The sequence below is a fragment of the Anticarsia gemmatalis genome, chromosome 15 (genome assembly GCF_050436995.1).
Source record: "Anticarsia gemmatalis isolate Benzon Research Colony breed Stoneville strain chromosome 15, ilAntGemm2 primary, whole genome shotgun sequence".
Taxonomy (NCBI): Eukaryota; Metazoa; Arthropoda; class Insecta; order Lepidoptera; family Erebidae; genus Anticarsia; species Anticarsia gemmatalis.
In genome coordinates this window covers 4,839,289-4,859,281 of record NC_134759.1, presented here as the reverse complement: position 1 = coordinate 4,859,281, position 19,993 = coordinate 4,839,289, and the positions used below count along the sequence as shown (strand labels likewise).

General features: G+C 32.2%; 1 protein-coding gene across 5 annotated transcripts in view; it reads left to right on the top strand.

Moving 5' to 3' along the window:
* Positions 1-19,993, top strand: part of LOC142978874 (protein unc-13 homolog B-like) — a 373,594-nt gene that overhangs the window by 168,441 nt on the left and 185,160 nt on the right. Inside the window, exon 1 of one of the 5 annotated variants that reach the window (XM_076123472.1) lies at positions 13,811-13,826. The exons of the other annotated variants lie outside the window; for them this stretch is intronic. The gene's annotated coding sequence lies outside the window, so the exon portion shown is untranslated. Of the gene's footprint in view, positions 1-13,810; positions 13,827-19,993 lie in introns of those variants that run through there. 5 annotated transcript variants of the gene reach the window in all.

The window sequence follows — 19,993 nt, the reverse complement described above, 5'->3', positions numbered from 1 at the left end:
AAAATACATTTTCAAACTGCAATACGTGCTACTAAGGATCAAAATACATCTCCTAGTTCACGCTGCAAACATTTCGATTTAGAACTCGAGATAAAGTAGTATGTATGTAACTTTTTCATTTAAACTTAACACACAGTCAAGTTTACGAGCCAGTGAAGTAAATAGTTGTACACGTTTTATTGTGAACCTTTGTTTTAAGAGACGAATAAGATTTTAGCCTTTTAGCTATTATATGATTGTCTAGCTAGTATTAGCTGTCTCACGCGGCTGATTGCGTACAAAGTTTCACCTCATCAGTAGGCCGCTTAATTAAGATTGCTTGAGAAAATTGTATCTCATTTTTGAAATATGCCCTTTCACTGTATTCATGCTAAATTTTTCCAAATTTTGTTCTACGTTTCAGCCGTAAAAGCATCACAGATAGGCAAAGAGACACTCGCATTTATAGCATTCTCATAGTTCTAGATAAAATGTTTTATTGTCTTTGTATCGTTATATTATTTTTGTTGGAGTAATCTCATATTATGAGATAGGGTTATAAAGAAGTTAATATGATACATGTATCAACTACGTGGTGAGAGCTATACTACCTTATTACGTTTACGATGTTATATAAATTTAAGATTTGTTATTCTGAGATGATGGAGATTTGCCTCTCCACCTCTTATATACCACTGATAATAAAGAGAAAATATTTTATCAGCTATACCAAATGTTGTGACAGTCGAATCTAATTTAGAAGTAACTTATAAAATATTGTTTACTTAAAATTAAAAGATAATCCGAAATGCATAAAAAAAATCATATATTTACATGCCTCCACCTGTGCTCTCGCAAGACTAACCACGAAACCTGTTTCAACCGACAAAAACTGCCTTAAAGCGGTTTAAAGCCGCGGGGGTTGATGAGATTTTCATTTAGCTCGGCTCTTGAATTACAGCAAAGAGCTCTCACTATGATATTAACTTCATGCTCGAAGCCAACGTTGCAAACGGAATCATTTTAATCGCGCTAACGTCGTGGAATACAAAATTTTCTTTTATTACTTCCAAGGGGTCAATTCTCGAGTTGTAGAACGAGTTGCATTGTTAGAGCAAAATGTTTGATGTTTCACTGTTGTCATACTAATGTTACTCTCGAGATGCGACTGCTTTAATTCTTTTACTGTTTATATTTGGCGGTTTGTTTACGGAGAGAAGTTGGTTAGCATTTCTGCAAATTGAATGTCTTATTAATTTGAAGATAGTTTTAGTCTTATTTCTATTCAAAACCATACATTCAGCTTCCCTCTATTTCATAAATAACTTAACAAAGAACTTTTACGGAATAGACACGCCACAACGCTATGTTCAGTTCAGCCTGGAAAAAAAGTAAGTTGATTTAATTTTCTCCCTACGTATCGGATTCAAAATATAAAGTGAAAAACCCAGCCGTATGTCTTCATAAACATGTCGAAAATATACCTAAATGTTTTACAGAAAGCCGATGCGACCGTATCCGGGCGGAGATAGCGATTTTCTAGGTTTCGACGCTGGGCAAACCCATTTAAAGGGTCAAATAGGCTACAGGGCGAAAATCGGTCTTGCAACATGTAATATTTAACTGAATAACTTCAACAGCTCAAAGAAAATGTAGAATTTTTCCTCCAAGTTATTCTAGTTGTATGAGAAAAGTAGTGTTTGTTTTTGCGCGGTTTTAATATTTTATGGTTCTTAGAGGTGCATAGTAGCGGGAACTAAACTGGATTCTTTTAATGCCAGTTAGTTGGGAGTACTTAACCTATATTTTGTTATTCACGGGCTTGTATTCACACAAATGGGATAGGTGTACTTGAGTTTGCTTTATGCCTGAATTTTTCATTAAAGAAAACGTTTGAAGTAATATTCTTTGAGGTAATTACTACGTATTTTTCTAATAAATAAACATCTTTGTATGGCGCTGCCTTCAAAAACGGTCTCCTTTTTAAAAAGTCTATTAATATTCATCAATTTCGAAACAAAGCAACAAATTGTAAATCTGAATTAAACCAGAATATCTCGGACTATAAGTTTTTGAGTCGTGATAAGCAGATTTTAGGCAATTAATCAAGCTTTGTCCAGTCGTTTTGAGGCCTTAGTAGCTAAGCAAGGTCTAGTTGTATAACCGAAATACAAGATATACTGGCCTTGAGGGCCTAAGATCAATGACCTACAGATACTACGGCTAGGAATGCTATACATACACTTCATTACTGTCAAATAATTTCACTATGAAATATGTGTGTAGCATATACATATGTGTGGTGTGTACAGTGTGTACACACCATAGATAAGTAACTGTTATGGTTTTAACTGTACGTAACTAAATTGGCTATTTACTATATAATGGAATAAAATAAATCAAATCTTTTTATAAAACTTAACAATTTTGTACTCTTATCGAAAACGCCGATGTAATGCCCTTGTTCAGTGTTAATAGTCTTTCACTCTTTTCTCTCTCTTCTCTCTTTTCATTAATTATTAATGAGTACGTTTACTATAAATCACATAGAGGTACATTTTATTCTACATTTATGTCTTTCATAATTAAACAAACAGAAAGCTATATTAGTCTGCTATTAAGAGTTGATAAAAGAACGGGAAGCAATCAATCAGGTTGCATTCAAGCCGAACAACTCGGCTGGTTTACAATAAAGTATTTATAGACAATGCAAACACAATAACACATTGTAGTCTTTAAATAACTGACGTATTGTTTTAAATAATAGTCAATTATGTTGCAGAAAAAGGTAATTATTTAAAGTAAGCAGATTTACCTGATAATTTGAGGCAAATGATTGGATACCTACTTTAACGGCGACTAGTAATTTTTAGGTTTTATTTTGATTAAAATGATTTAATAATCTTTTAGTCTACGGTTTTAACTGATCTATTGTTTAACAGTCGTAAGTCGGTAAGATATGAGTGGAAAAAGACAGACATCAACTTTGTTATAAAGATTTATAACTTTTTTAAAGCTAATTTAAGGTTGGTCATTTGTTAGTTGTTGGTTACTCACCTAATGTAACTTAGCCTGATAATGTAAATCGTCATTAAATTGTCATTATTTTTATCGTCATTTAATTTTGATAAATCCTTATTACCTATGAATCAATATAAAACGTTTTACCTTTATGATAATTCGTAATTACATAAAGGATACATTAATCGAACATTAGCGGTTTATTGCATTACGAAGCTATGAAGCGAGGGAGTCAATGATTACATGATTGATTACCCTTTATGATAGCAATTGACTTTCAGAGCACCTTCAGAATTAATCATTTGGTAAGGAGGAAGCTAGCTTCCAGTCAGAATGAATATATGCGAATAAATATTTTAAGAAACTCTTTTAACAGATGTTACTCTTTCTTACACTATGATTTCGATGAAATTCGATGTTCAATAAAAATATTTATGGCCGAATGCCAAAGATCACACCATTTCGGACTATGTGTTTATCAAAATGAAAAATGTAACTGTAGTGCATATTACAATGCTTTAACAATTTATTTAATTTTCCCAAAAACGACTCACGAGACTTCAACAACGTTTTGTACTCAAGGAATTTTCCTGGCCGGCATTCCTTTGACAATCTTGCCAAATCTCCTAAAAGCCCGGTCTAGTGACTTACGTTTTTCAACCCAAAATGCACAATTCTCAAGTCTTTGGCTAAATTGAAAACCTGGAGTACTTACATATAACTAAAAAAATAAATAGATTATAAAGATATGCCTGGGACCAGTAGTACCTTATACATATTGTTTTACAAAGTTATTACGCAACACAGTTTTAAAGTCATGGAAGAAAATACAAAATAACTTTTCCTTCACATTTTCCTGTTACAACAAAAGCAGAGCTTCGCTACAACGCAATATACACAAAATAGAAGCAGAATATAACTTTAAAACAGTATTTCAGTTGAAAATGACCTCTGTTTAACAGAGACGTGACTAGGAGAAATATTACAGAATATTTCCTTAGGTAACAAGTGAAAGGTGAAAGTTTTCAAATAAAAGCACTACACTGGCTGACGCTGAGATATTGGAAACGCTGCTCGAGATACCGCGTGGCTCACTCTTTAACAAGTTTTGTTGCCTAGGATTTTGCGTATAGAATTGTGGTAGATTCTGTACTGAATAATGAAGTTTGAATACGGATGATATGAATACAATTCTGTTTAGTATTATAAAATTACGATACGTGATGTACAATATTGTTTTTATCTGAATTACGCTAGTAGTGCGTAATGTGAGGCAGTGATTTTGATTACGGATTTCCAAAATGTAAGTTAATAAACATGTAGGTCGTTAAATAAAAGTACATGTACAAATAAACGTTAATAAGTAGTAAAAAGTAGTACTTATGTAGTTATTTAGTCGTCCGACCCGAGGATGTAAATATAACATTATTTTTTTGCCAAAAAAATGTGTTTATGAGTCAACGTTTCTAAAGTTGTAGTGGAAAATTCGTAATAAATATTTTTACGTATAGTTTGTATTAAACTACTTTAAAAAAACGCGCATTGAAAAAGTCTATTTGTATTGGATATCACTTAAACAAAATAGGCGAATAAATACTGTATGTAGTACAAGTCCCAAGTGACGATGTCTGATAACAAATTACCTCTCACGTCAAAAAGATTTATAGGTCCAGGAAAAAGTGGCCCGACGAGATTATGTGCGTAATAACAACTCTTAAGATGCTGATAACATTGTGATTTGTGTTAGTTTAGTTGTGGAATGTGTTTGTTAATTAGTTCTCATGTCTAATTTTTAAACGAAAGTTAGTGCTGTCACAAATTTCTGAAATAAACATGTTCAAAAATCTAATAATAATAAAATAATAAAAAAATATTTATTTGCAAAAGTTTTCTACTCACACATTAATTACAGTTTCGCAGATTTTACAATATATTCTATCAGCTAATATCATCTTATAAGGCTGTCCACCGTTCTGACATGAATGTATAATTATATCTACAATTATTTATGCATTTTTGTTTAATTGATATTATAGACTATTTTCCCGCGAGATTTGATCTTGTTATCTAAAAAACAGCATTAAGATCCATAGGTAAAGCACACAGTGGTAGTAGAGCACTTCTCGTTTGCAAGTTGTAGAGCACAGTCATGTAACATTTTGTTACAGACCGCACGCCCTTTGACTAGGAACCGCTTCCACGCTTCAATAGGCTTGGAGGATTACAGTACTAGACGCAACAGTGCTTTACATCGCTTGCTATAAAGGCATTCACTTTAAGCTCTGAAGATAATAGCAAGCGTTCCTACAGAAATGCGATACAAACGTAAGAATTGATCCTTGTTTATTCATCGTGTTTGTAAATTGAGTACGGTGCTATTACCAGAACGATACATTTCGATGTTTCAATTTAGTACACCTCATTAGGATTAAGGAGTATTAATAAAAAAATTATTGGCTTAAATGGAGGTTGTGGGATAAGCTAAACTCATTCCTAGAAAAATAGCCAGAGAAAGCTTGAGTCTGGGAATCTACAGAAGAGGTTTTAGCCCAGCAGTGGGATGCTGACATAGTCTAAAAAAAGAAATCAGTAATTTTCAAATTAATAATCGTAGTAATAATTACTAAAAAATCTTTTGTGTGTCTAATATGATTGAAAATATTACCCTTAACTAAGTTATCAAGCGAAGGTACCGTAGCTCTATTATCTAAACGATAGTGACCCAATTACTAAGGGAAGATTAACAACTTACGTGTTGATAAGTAGCTTACGCCTTCTTTAGCAACAACATAACATAATAAGGAAACTTCTTGCGACTCCACTTCCTTATATCATAATATTATTATATCGTACTACGTGGTATAAGGATGATGAGCACATCACCCTTTACTTGTAAGGATAATTAAATATAAGAACTGTTGTGTTCTTTTTATTTTGGAAAAGTTGACCCTTGAGCGTGTAAATTTATTTTTGAGTAAATAGTATCGTTTATTTACTCGATTTCCATATTCTCCATGCTAAACATATAGACTAGTTCCGTAGGTCATCTGTAAAAACACAATAGATAGACTAACTTACGTTTTAATAGGCTTTTAGTCCGCGACGCTAGTCAAATGCGCGTCAAGTTGCAATTTGATGTGAAATTTTTCGAAAGGGAACAATCAAAGGTTTTTTTTTCTGTTGTTTGGTATTGATATAATCTAGAGCAAAATTTTCGCATGTTATAAAACATAGCTTGACCCATTAACGCGTCTTTCTTTTTGTATGAAGGAAGTAATTTTAAGTAATGAGGAATTGTTTTGAGTAATGAAAGAATAAATTAAACTAATGGATGTATTATGAATTATTCACAAACCAAGATTGTTTTAAATAACATTTTTTTGGAAAAGCTTCTAAGAATATGAAGACACGTTTATTTTTTTATGGTATCGTGCCAAAATGAGTTTTGTCGTCGCAGAAGGTTAAAGTAGGTTTAATTTTATGCAAGAATGATTTGCAGAGCAAATTACTTCCATACTTTAAATTCGTTTAGCTACTCTTTAAGTAAAACGCTTTCATTTCGTAATAGAAATAAAGACGTTTTATTGTACTTTGAAAATAAAGGGTTTTCTGGAATTCAAATCCTTTCTTGAGTATAATGAATAATTTTGTTACGGTGTTCTGTGTTTATAATTGTATGATAATATTATTTGAAGACCATAGAACATCTATAAAAATGTTGCATATTGATTTAGTCGTTCATTGAAATACAATTTTCACTATTAGTTTGAACGTAAGGACACAAGGTACAAAAAGTTGCCACCAAAAAAAATTGATACAGACGTAGTCATAATGTCACGCCTTTTTCGCAAAGGTGTAGGCAAATATCAAACTATGCAACTTAGAAAGATCCTACTCCTTACAAACTTCCCTCGCCTCATTCACATGCATACATCTTGTCATACAAGACCGCTGGTTGCAAGCAGTAATAAATTATAAAAAAAATACTTACGTATAATCAGCTAGCAATAATGTTGCCTCATTCTAATTTCAAATCTACCCAACAAGGGTAAAATATTTTCCACGTATCAAGTACCTAAAGCTTTTTATTTTTCTCAACAATTACTGGCAGTTTTAGTCGCCAGTCACTTCCTGACACTTGATGTTGTTGACAGGCTATTATAAGTTGGGATAGTAACGCCTGAACTAATTTTATGCTTCATAATCACGCAAGACTATAACCTATATTGTGTAAATAAGGCCGTGACAAACATTTTAAAATTGGTCTTTGTTCAGCCTTACTTGTATTTTTTTAATATATATTTTTCTTCCTTAGATTAAAATTTTAGCCTCTAAAAGCCTGCTTTAGTAGCTGTTTTATCTTTGTATCCCTATATTATAAAATCGAAATTTTGGATATTCGTCTGGTTAGATGTAGGATTGTTACTTAACTACACTTAAACTACAGAGCGGATTTTAATAAAATTTCTAACGCATATAATATAGCTCAATTAACTCATGATAGATACTTTTTACTTCCACCTTAAACCTTATCAAAAAATAATTTTACGTTCATATTTTTGTATTACGCATAATGAATCTTGTTAGTAATGTTTACCATAAACATATCTAAAACAACCTAGCTAAGGTCATTGAACTCCTCCAAAATGATCTCAATAGGGAAAAGTCTTCAAGATAATGCCGAATTTATCCTAAATCCAGCTAACATGTTTAAAATTACTTGTCTATTATAATGTAGTAGTAATATTATGTTCGTTAAAGTTTAATGGCCAATATTATAAAGGTACACGGCTGTAAGTGAGCGTTGTACAAAATACTAGGAACTCCTCGGGGCTTTGATCCTTTGGCTTATATACGCTTTTACTATTGTATTATTAGTTATGGAGTTGTGGAGTGTGGGGTAATTAAAATCTCGGGTTATGTTAAAATTACTGCTACTAATATAGCTCTTTATTTTAGAAGAAAGATCGCGAAAGGTAATACGATAATTGTAGTAAATTAATTCTGATAAAATATTCTTGTGCAGTGACCAAAGTATGTAGTAATAATCATCATAATAATTATACTAATTTAGTTGTTTTTGACTATAGGGGAACTGTTGTCTATTATTACATGAGGATTAACTTAATCATGAATTGATCTACGATTGTCTTGATTCTTTTAGTTAGCAGTCCTAACTTAGCACCCCAAGATAAATAAAGCTTAATCATCATATAAGGTCAGACAATAAAATTGTCCTTAGGCATTTTCTCTTAAAGCAAAGATTTTTATAAGTTTTCAATCAGAAACAGAATCATTAATTGTCTCAACATATTCATAACATAATAGCGAATCAAGTAGAAAACAAGAAAAGAAAACCAAATCAACAGTAAAAAGCAAAGAAATATGAACATTATACAAAACCAAAGTACAAAAACTAATAAGTAACTAAACTAAACGAGAATATAATGGCCAGAGGCGGTTCTGCCGAAAAGAAAATCACAAACGTATTTGTTCAGGCCTCAGTTAATTGAACTTTATTATGTTAATCGTTATGCCAACGATAACAGGTTTCTGTTCTGTAAATTAATTTGTTTCGACTCGAATTTGCGCAGTCGAGAATTATGGAGCTGTTAATGCAGTGGTATTAGCCGTTAGACGCCGGTATTTTGCCTTTGAAGTTGCGGAATATTAGGATATAATTTACTGGGCTATTATTTTGGTTTAAAGGCAGTGTTGAAAGAACATTCTTGGGAGATTTTTGAGTTTATGGTTTTGTACGTGTTATAAAAAATTATGAGCAACGTCTTTCGTTTAACAAATTGATTGCCACACGAAGAAAATTCTGTTTCATATACAGAGTGTCCCGTTAGTCATTGTTGAGCCAAAAACGGAAGATAAGCCAACGCATGGTGTAACTTTGGAAACTTTGCTTTATTAGTCGATCGTAGCTCACTAATATTTAGGTTTGAGCCGTCCTTCAGTATGATTCCCATATAAGAAACTCATGAAACGCGGTCGACCTAAATCTCAGGAGTAAAACAGTAATTTTCACGTACCTTTCGAATAAAGCTTTGGAAGTAACGCATCAAATATTACAGATATCTTTGCCCCTAGTAACAACTTACTCGATTTTCGATCCCAACTCCCTGAAAAGCTGCAAAACAAATAACGAGATTCTCATGTTACAGTACTTAAGGGCTTGATTCTCAAACACGCGTTATGTCAACTCAAATCCAAAGAGAATACGACTTTTTTACAATAATAAGTAACAAGAGACTCAATAAAAAGATATGTTTGTATCTTTATTGAACCTAGTTATCTAAGGCATGTCAACCTTAAATATAAAATTTATTTCAAATAGAATTTGTTACTATTTTTCTTAAGGCCGAAGGCTAAAAGTTGCTTTTGTTTCATTTTATTTTGGAAATCTCGTTTGATCTTACGATGACTACTAAAAGAATAGAGATTTACGATTATATCATATTTTTAAATTAAAAACATTAGTTTGTTTGAATGTTACGTCAAAAATAAGCTTTGACTACACAGACGAAAAATAACTTAAAAGCTTTTTTGTGAAATAAAAGAAAAATATTATAAAGGAAGATAAATTCTTTTTTGTATCCAGAAATCTTTTTGAAACGACAAGTAAGATTAGGAAAATGAATTATTTGATCATTTCAAGGTTGTGGATTAGTACTGGTTATCTTTGTAATCTGTACGTTTCAGGCGATGGCTTAAGATATAAATAAATGGGGTTTACATAAGAAATAACATTACAAATTCTTCAATAAAATGACTTTTCTTGCTCAGTTTTAAATAACACAATAGTGAATAAATATATTTTAACTTAACACGTCGTTCTTTTATTGTCGTCGTTCTATCTCGTTAAAAATCAACATGACCAATACCATTATTGCGCGCTGTTCACTGTCTGGAAATAGAAAATATATTTTTAAAATAATCACTCAGAACTAATATTTGATTACTACAAAGATATAATTTTCTATCAACACATAATAATAGGGAAAAACGAGATTTAAATTCCGAAGGATTTGAAGTTACTGGCCTAATAATCAAGAATGTTATTGTTCAAACGTTCCATGTGTAATGGTTGTGAAGATTTAGCTACTGGCAATTTCTTTTATTTACCTAACATTTCACATTACACTGCGTCCAATTTTCGCACCAAATCTGTGAAAATGGCTGCAGCGTAGTTTGCTCTTGGCACTGTTTGTATTATTAATCCTTGGTGCAAACCTTGTTCTAACTGTTCGGTTGCAAGAAGTAATTTAGGATTAAAGTGACTTTCATTGTTACTCTGCTCCAGTTTCGGCTAAAGGAGCAGCATCCCAGCTATCCGTTTAGAACTTGCATTGACAATTATACGGTAACGATTTTAACTACATGCTAGAAACATTCAATGATTATAGAGATATTTGTCTATTAGAATCTTTATACGATATACTTTTTATAAATAAAACTTTATCATAAAAAGACGTATCTTATCGGAAAGTAGGTCTTTTCTCTTCATTATCTTTTTCATACTACACAAGATTGAATCTTATCTACGAAACCGTTGCCCCGATTCCAGCAAAAAACAGCCCAAATATAAACAAAATGTATCGAGATTACTACACTAAAGTACAGAATACATCTAGATTTCGTTTAATGGAATTATGTGAGAAAAGTAAAAGGGCTGGCCAACACAGGGTGAATAGTTGTGCTATAAAAATCCTCGGTAGTAAGTATTTATGAGCGTTGTGAGGGCAGATGTCGAATAATTCCAGCCTTACTGAATAGGGATTCTGGAAAAGATAGTGTAGTTATTAGGATCTCGTGTGAGTGTTATATTGTATGATCGGACGGATAGATATTTATTTGATAAGTTTTGTTGATAGGATATTTTCGGTTTATGAGATAAAACTTAGCTCAAAGGCCTTTTATTATATACATATATCACTAGGCCTAAGCCTAGAGGTTTTGCGCGGAATTTTACCTAAGCGAGATAAAAAGTAACGATTGTAAATTGAGTATAATATGATATGTTTTTTAAACTTATCTCACCCACACCTCGAGAAACTAAAGGAACTGCGAATTGCATTATGTTATAACAAGTTGGTGGCTATAAAAATACAAAACCAAGTTCATCATCTATTTATTTAAATTTATATAGCACTATCACCAATAAAGTTTCCAATAACAAGATCGTCTTGTACGTAACGTGTAAGTAATCAGATTTTCACCTCAACCAATATTGTACTATGTGGTTCAATTGCTCATTTCCCGTATGAAATTGTCTCTAGGTGCCCTATAGACATAGATTATATGTAGCAATAGTGTAAAGCCTAACATGAGTTCATGTTTATTTCCTGAAACAAATTACGTTGTCCTATTTCTCTCTAATGTTCTTCCGTTCAAATAACGAAGCAAATGTACTCTAAAATTGTAGTTTCCTTAGCTACAGTTATTAAATGCTGTTTACTGTACAGGCACGGGGCAACACAGTCTTTCAACGGTTTTTAGTGACTTGAATAAAAGTGACTGAATTGAATGATTTATAAATGCCTATTAAAACCATAGAAACATACACTTAGGAATTAGGAATTGTATAAATCAAATTATTTGGACCTAAAGTTACATACATATATGCATACTGTGAAAAGAGTCAGCCTTATCTGCATTACCTCAATGAAATGGAAACGTGAATATTCTAGGTTGGAGGTAAATGCGAACATTTGCTCCCAAAAACGTACACCAGGAAGCTTTTCAATGTTTACACTCATATTTCACGTTTTTGCGAGAAATGCTATTTTAAAAGCCCATGTTTCTCTCACCTTTTTGATATATGGATAATTTTGCAGTGCGTCTTTCCGACTTGTGACATTCAAAAGTTTTTTGTTTGTTTGTTTGTACTGCGGTTATTTTCACTCTTATATAAAGGAACAATAGGGTCGGATGAAAGTTTGAACACTCTTTGCATGCTCAAGGATTCTTTAAGAATTTTGTTGTTGCGGCGAATACATTGTGTTAATTTTATACAGTTTATAAGTGCGATGCTTCTTAAGTCTTCACGTTAGAACAGACTTATAAAGACTCTTGTATTTGCATATTCAGAATATATTTCCTGGTACTGACGCACGTTTCGAACCACACAATAATCTACTTAGAACAGAAACTCAATGAATTGAATGAAGTATTTAGTTAGTATTGCGAATCAACTCTTCCCTGAACTCAAGTGAATTGCAAAATAAATGTTTGTGTTAATAAATGAATAGGTCAAAATTAAATTAGCAAAATACAGTGACAGTGTAAATTAAAACAAGAATTTCCGCTAAATTTCGCACTTCAAGGCTTCTAAGAGGAACGTTTACGAAATTAAATAATATAAATTTCTTTTGCCTAGTGCTGCTGACGAAATTCCGGGCGACAGACCGACGATTAGTGGTCTCCATTCTCACTGGGCTTAATACATTTTACTAGAGAAATTTTATAAAGGGTACGGGCGTGGAAGTAATTGTTAAAAAAATTACATCGTGAATAGTATCTATTCTTTAAATTTATATCGATTATAGGTTTGGCTGCATAAAAATGTCATAGCAATCTAAGTAATAGTACAGGTGGATATTATGGCGAAAATGTTTATAAAAAAAAAGGTTATTCATTTAACATGCTTTCTTTTGCATAAGGCACTAAATACAGGATGTACCTATATCTACAGGTATATCTATAGGTAGGGCGTGTATATATTATTTACGCTGTCATACATCATGCATCAGTGCTGAATCTGGTGATTTCTAATATAATTATATATGGTAAATGAATATTGTATTTGATTTTGAAACTGCCTGTACTAAATAGCTTATCAACTAAAATTGTACGTAAAACGACACCGGCAAATTAGGAGCATTCTACTCTATACGAACAAAATATAAAATACATTTTGTTTTAATAAAATAAACTTTAACTGTTATGCTAATAAGGTCTAAAATGGACCTGGACTATTTTGCTGTGTGAGATTATTTCTGAAATTCAGTTTTTGGTTTGAAAATTATCTCAATAAAGTCAGTGCTTAGTTTCAACAAGATAATGCTTTTAGTACGTACTTAAGTATTGCAGTGATAGCGAGGATGGTTCATATTGGTATTTTGCTTGCATTTTATATTACTGTAATCCGTAATATACGTTTCTGTGAGTATGATTTCTTATTAATGCTTTTAACCATTCTCTATTTGGAATTCATAGTATGTTTAAATGTATTTATTAAGCAGTATATCTATACAATACACGTGAAGTTGAAGGCTTAAATATTGCAAGTTATTGGCTTTATATTTATAAATGTTTGTTGTGTTAAAAATAACAAGTACCTTACTATGTAAATTTATCTTTTTAAGTATCTATTGTCTTTATAAATATGTACATCAGTTACCTAGTTTAATTAAAAATGCACAATTTACTTGTGCATTTTTAATTAATAAACGAGGTGTAAATAAAATAAAATATCATTAGACTAGTCACACACGGTCATCCGATTCCAAACTAAGAAGAGTTTGTACTTACGTAACTAGATAACTGATGTTCATATTTATAAAGACAATAGATACTTTAAAATATAAATTTACATAGTAAGGTACTTGTTATATTAACACAACAAACATTTATAAATATAAAGCCAATAACTTGCAATATTAAAAAATAACTACTTTTTGCATAAACCTATTTCATATCTGTAGTTAAAGAGTGCTACAAAGTAAATAAAATCTTCGTGCGTCAAATGAGGGATAAAAGTTTTTCTTTCTAGGTCACTGGCACAACCGCTGAACTTTCATTCAATTACATTTTAATGGGTTTGTACTCCTTGTTTAATTTATTTATAATGTTGCTCTTTGAAACAGAAAACAACATTCTGAAAGTGTAACTGAACTACTGTACTTCGACAAGAATAATTAAAATGCTTAATAAAATTTACTTAATCCAGTACTGTATGAAAAGTTTGAAAAGATCGTACCAAGTGACGTTGTCTGGTCTCTGCTTACCCCTATGGGAAACTAGCGGCCCATATTGGCTTTGCCATGATTACACCGAGTAAACCTAAACGAATTATCAATGAACCCTTTCTTGAGAATTATCCTGTCTTTTGTTTAAAACCGTTAAAAAAATCCGATCAGTACTTAGATTTTGAGTTTATAGCAACCAGACATCGAACATTACATTGCGCAAACGTAACATAACTAACTTATTCGTGTAACGTGCAATCGAAATCGAAGACTTTGTCATCCGTTTAGTTCTTATAAAATTTGGGTACTTTCAGGTTGAAATTATGAAAAACCCTGGAACTATTTATTACATTTTTTAAAAATTAAAACAACGTCTTTACTTAACTATAACATTATTTAAAATTATAACATTAAAATACATACAATATCCGACCTTTTAATATCCATTTCAGTATTAAATAATATGTTGTATCAACAATAAATCTCAACATACTGTCATAGTGTGGCAGTGTGGCATTGTAGGCAAAACCAAATTAATGAAAAGTTATGTGCTTCGATAACACGGGCTTATTCATTTGGAACATAAATATTCATTTTGTTGGCCAAATGTGTGATATGGCGATTGTATTTGCGATATCTAGGTGATAAATGGTTTTAAACTGTATTTTTGTACTATTAGTACCTAAACATTTTTAGAAGATAATGAATCCTTTTCGTCTGATGTTTGTGTTCTTCGATTGGATCGATGAAAAATATTGTACAATGGTCTTAAAAAGACGGCTCTGACATTCCATTTGTTTAAATATGACAAGATTTTTATGTTTGCCATAAATATGTGCGGTACTCTGGTAAAGTCATTCATTCTAATTTGACAACGCCATTTTTCGATTTTTTCTTCATAATTAACACGAAATGCTCTCATTTAACGCTAACCCAAAAACCATTGCGGCTAAAAGTAACAATTACTCACCGCCAGAAAAAGATTCAATATAAATCGGCTAAATGAAAAAGGCTTAAATCTGCGTAAAGTTGTTTTCGCTAGAAGTGTTTTTCTAATTGCTTTTATCACTTCGCAATCTTTACGGCTTTCCACCGAATTCGTTTTAATTAACTCCAAAGATTTTTACGTCACTTTCTTTCGGTTTCAACTTGATTATTCTTTTATTTTTCGTTAATTAAACAAATATCATCGTTCCGCATTGTTTCATTGAGAAATGTCTATTTTTAAAGTACTTTTAGGAAGTTCGATATAAATATAATTTTTTAGACGGAAATGAAACAGATTATTTTAATACTTTTCCGAAATACGAGTATATTCTTAGATTGCTTTAAATATAGGACATTCTTAATCGGAAAAATGTTCATTCACGCTTCATTCTATGGTATAAATAAATACGTATAACATAAAGAAAACAACCTTTAACTCACATAGTAGTAATGTAGAATTCGAAGCGAAAAATACGAAGCAAGCTTGCCATTCCGTCATACAGAAACATGTAATAAAATAAACGCTAACACCAAAAACGTTTGTAATTGTACGATATAAATTTCCTCGACCACTTTCCAGTTTCATCAGTATCGTTAAACATTTGCGGTTGGAACATATTATTGGGGCGGCTACACATTCGGCTAAATTAAAAGCAACACGATACATTGTAAGCACGTGAATTTGTTTGTTTTACGCGAATTAATTATATTTTATTTATTTCACGATATCATCTGCGAGCTTGTTTTAACGAAGCGTTTGGTACAAATTATTTGAACGGTATTGAGGCGCCCATAGCCAGTTGTGCTCACTGGTCGGTAAATCTGTGGGTGAAGCAACCGTTGGCGCGGTCATTCATAGATGGGTGACCGCATAGTGGTATTTGAACTGAGCGTCTTCGTACTTCGGAGGGCACGTAAAAAGTCCGTCCTGGTGGTTGTCAATTAAGATAACAGTCGTAAAGCCATGTCAAACGCCTCTCGGACGGCTTGAACAACTTTGACACTAGGCTGACCACTAACCATACGATATCATCAGCGAGCTTGTTTTAATTAAGCGTTTGGTACAGATAATTTAAACGGATTTACCTTTTAATGAACTGTTTTCAGTTGCAATAATCACATGATTACTACTATACGGGATTTCCGTGTTAATTCTCATATCGCACTTTAAAACTTTTGACTGAGGGTTTAATGATTCGCAGTTCATTTAGCACGCAGGCAATTTATAACGATTTCATTTTACAATAGTTTTCTAAATGTTTTGCGAGCTTAATATTTTTAATCTTTATACTAGGGCCGAGTTCAAATTTTATGGATGTAAAGACCTTTACTCGCACGCCTATCAGCCTATTTACAACTAGTCTATGTATTCATCGTGTACATAAACATTTGTACGTCTATTTCACTCCGGCAAGCGTCCTACTTGTACTCTTTCATCGACATTGTTCCAGATAATTTCACCCGCACCCCCACATTTATGACCACTGTACCAATAATACAGCTTTCATCTAAACTACTTTATGCTGTGTCAATTCATTCCCACATCACGTATGCCTTGCTCATTGTCCCACGGAATCCCGTCCTCTCGCCATGCATATTAATGGGTCCAAACGCCAAATAAAAATATTGCCTACGTGCAAATTGTTCGTTCAAACGGAACTTGCTTTAATTGCCTAACTTGTTAGGTACATGGCGTTACGCGTGATTTAAGAGTGCAATGCGTAAGTGAGATATTGAGGTACTTACGCAATTACTGTACTGAATTATTAAACGTCGAGTATTTTCTGTAGAGGAGCTATAGCTGAGTGGTCTTAGTACATTTATGCGTCCTACGCAAGTGTTCGAGAGTTCGAACCCGAGGCCACGAATCAAAGACTTGTTTTTGTGGATGATGAAACTGAAGTCTACAAGTTCTTTGACACAGTTCTTGACGGCATATAAAGTTCCCAACCTTTGATCACCTTGGTGCAATAAGAGCTTAGCACCTTTCATTGTGAAATTATATCCTTTCACAGCAATGAGACAATCATGGGTATTTATGTTGTTGATTAAAATAACGATTTTATAATTAACTAGTATTCTGTCTATTCTGAATTACATAAAGCCATCCTTTAAAACACTTTTAGCAACTATTCTTATAAACAAACTAAGTTCTTACGTTTATATCCTGCGCTAAGTGGCAACTGTTCTAATAGGCACATAGAAGTTCTTAGTGCTCGTAACAAACTGACAATTCTAAGTTTAGAATGTACATAGTTAAATGTTTCTTGTGTTAAGTACTGCTGCTGTACTGCCTGTACTCTTAGGTGTACTTACAGTATGTATTTAATACAGGGCTTTTTTGACGAAATATAAAATACACTGATGATCATTTTAAAAGAAAGATATTTTTTATCTGTTTGACTTCTGCAATTAAATAATTTTAGAGGAAAAACAACATATTATTTCAGTATGACCGTAAAAAGAACGGAATTAACATAATCGATTTTATAACCAAATATAACTCAGTAAAATAATCGAAGTACATAAATATATTTGCTCAGCAGTGCAGTGCATCTATAATTCTGCACTCAAAAACTCTTGCGTGGATAAAATTGAATAGCTAATATCCCATCAATTTCACGTCCAATAACTGAATACGAATTTTAAACTTATTTTAAAACTTCAAACTGTCTGCATTTATTGTCTAGACTTTATATAAATAGCCACGTTTTGTCTGTTTATCTTAGCTAAAGTGCAACATTAGCTTAGAATAGAAATAACGGTGTCTTAAGAAAATAGGTTAGTAGACAATTTGGACTGCCAGTGAATTTAAAATAGACGGGAGGATGAATTTACTTTTATCTATTATAAAAACAGACTTTTATACATACGATATTTACATACATTTGATGTACATAATATCATGCCTAACCTTCGGGTATACCCAAGGACGTAGGCAGAAGTGTGTGAGATACCTCCACGATTTGGCATTAACAATGCTAGACCATGGTAGTAGGGGGTGAGCCTATTGGCATTTAAAATTACGTTTAAAAGGGATTACAATATTTAAAACATTTTAACTGAGTAGAGAGACAGGTTCCCGTTATCATTGGTTGGAAAATTCAAAAACAATGGCTCGTGGTTTTTCTTTAGACTTATTAAGTAACAACAGACATATTTGTTTACCTGCCTCGTTGATGTCATGAAGTAATAAAAAACCCTTGTCCCAAATCTCAGACTAGACTTTGTCTGAAGTGCTCGGCATACCTTTCCATCTTTCATCACAGGAATTCTACGTAACAAGTCAAAAAGCCCGCTTTTCAATATATTTCTCGAGTTCATACGTAAGTTGGTTGGGTAAATAATAAAACGTGTATGCTGGCAAACATAGTGGCAAGTCGTGTAACACGGAACGAGCATTTTTCTCACAACTTTATTACGTTACTTCCTTTTCTGTAAACTGGATGTACTTTCTTGATACTTTCGAGTTCGATTGACATTGACTTTGAAAGAGTGTACTATAAATGTTATTGATACTTTTATTTTTAAACAGAGTTTTTTTTTTGTCAATTATAACACAACGTTCGCATTTAAACGGTATTCTTTACAAAGATCGCTAATATCACAACTTTATTTAGCTAAAAATCTACGCAATTTTTTTCCTTCCAAATGTCAAAATCTATTTAAAATGACATGTCTTCTGCTTATATTAATTCTTATTAAATTGCCAATAGAACACACATAACTTGTACTCAAAACCTAACTAATACGAGCTCAAAACAACAAATTACACACAAACTACGCTTCAAAGATTAAAATGTTCTATCCTAAATAAGCAAATTAATATTACTAGTTTGGTTAATCCTTTAATCGTGATAGTACAAAAGATAAGCCCTTGATGCGATCTGAGACACATTACGGCTGTTTTAACGGCTTAAGGCCTCGTTTATCTTAAATGGAAGATGCTATGAATAAGTATTATGTAATGATATTAATATTTGCAGATATCTTAAGTACTCCGTCGTGTGGTATAGGTTTTTATGAAGTACTAAGATAAAGGCATGTAAAGATTGTTGGTATAAAGTTTGTGTATTAAGTATTGACTTTTTATCTAAATTGGCCTATAAAATATTATGTTGTTAGTTTTGTAAAAAAATGCTACCTATATTTTGAATACAAAGATTTTTTGTATCATGAAATAACGAATTGGAATGCTATTTCTGTATATTTTAACATAAAGCACCTAGTGTGTCAACATTGACTTCCGTTTGTTTTAATCTTGTGTCTTTTAAAAAAGGGTTTGTAAATATCATGAAAGATTTATGACAATAGAAATTTTTTAAATAAAATTGTATTAGTTTTTAAAATCCTCCAGACTTAACTGCTTTTTTCCCAACGAATTTAGAACCTCAAAATATTTGTTATCACACCACCGAAAACTCAAAGTCACAATGGCATACCTAATTCACAATGTGTAACAATAGCGTTGTTCTATTGTCAAGTGACGTTCATTAAAAGTACCGCTGCAGGTACCTATTGTTTCATTTTGTTTTCTTTGTGAACAAGCATGCGTAATGAAAACGCTCAGCTGTGAGGTTATTAAAGTGCGGGGGCACTAAAAACGTCAGCGTTTTCTCCAGTATATTGGAGTTCTTGTTCGTGTTTATTGCTAGACATGGATATGATATTGTGTTGTATGACTTGTATGATACGTAATTTAACATACATATGTATATAGCATCATGTTATACGCAAAGCTGTAAGCAAAAGTGTAACATGCATAATTTGACTACTTTAAATACTTAACCAGGTTTATGTGTTTTATAAGGCTAAGTATTTCTACTTTCTTGATACTTAAGACCACTGTTTCAAGGTCGAAAACAGCTAAAAGAAATAATCATAGCAACCTATAACTGTCTCTGATGTCTCTGTATGAATAACTTCTTCATATCAGATTTTATTTCAACAGGGTCAGCTGTTTTCATGTGACAGTAGGTCACACAAACGAACACACTTTCATATTTATAACTTTTACTCAGAGATGCTGC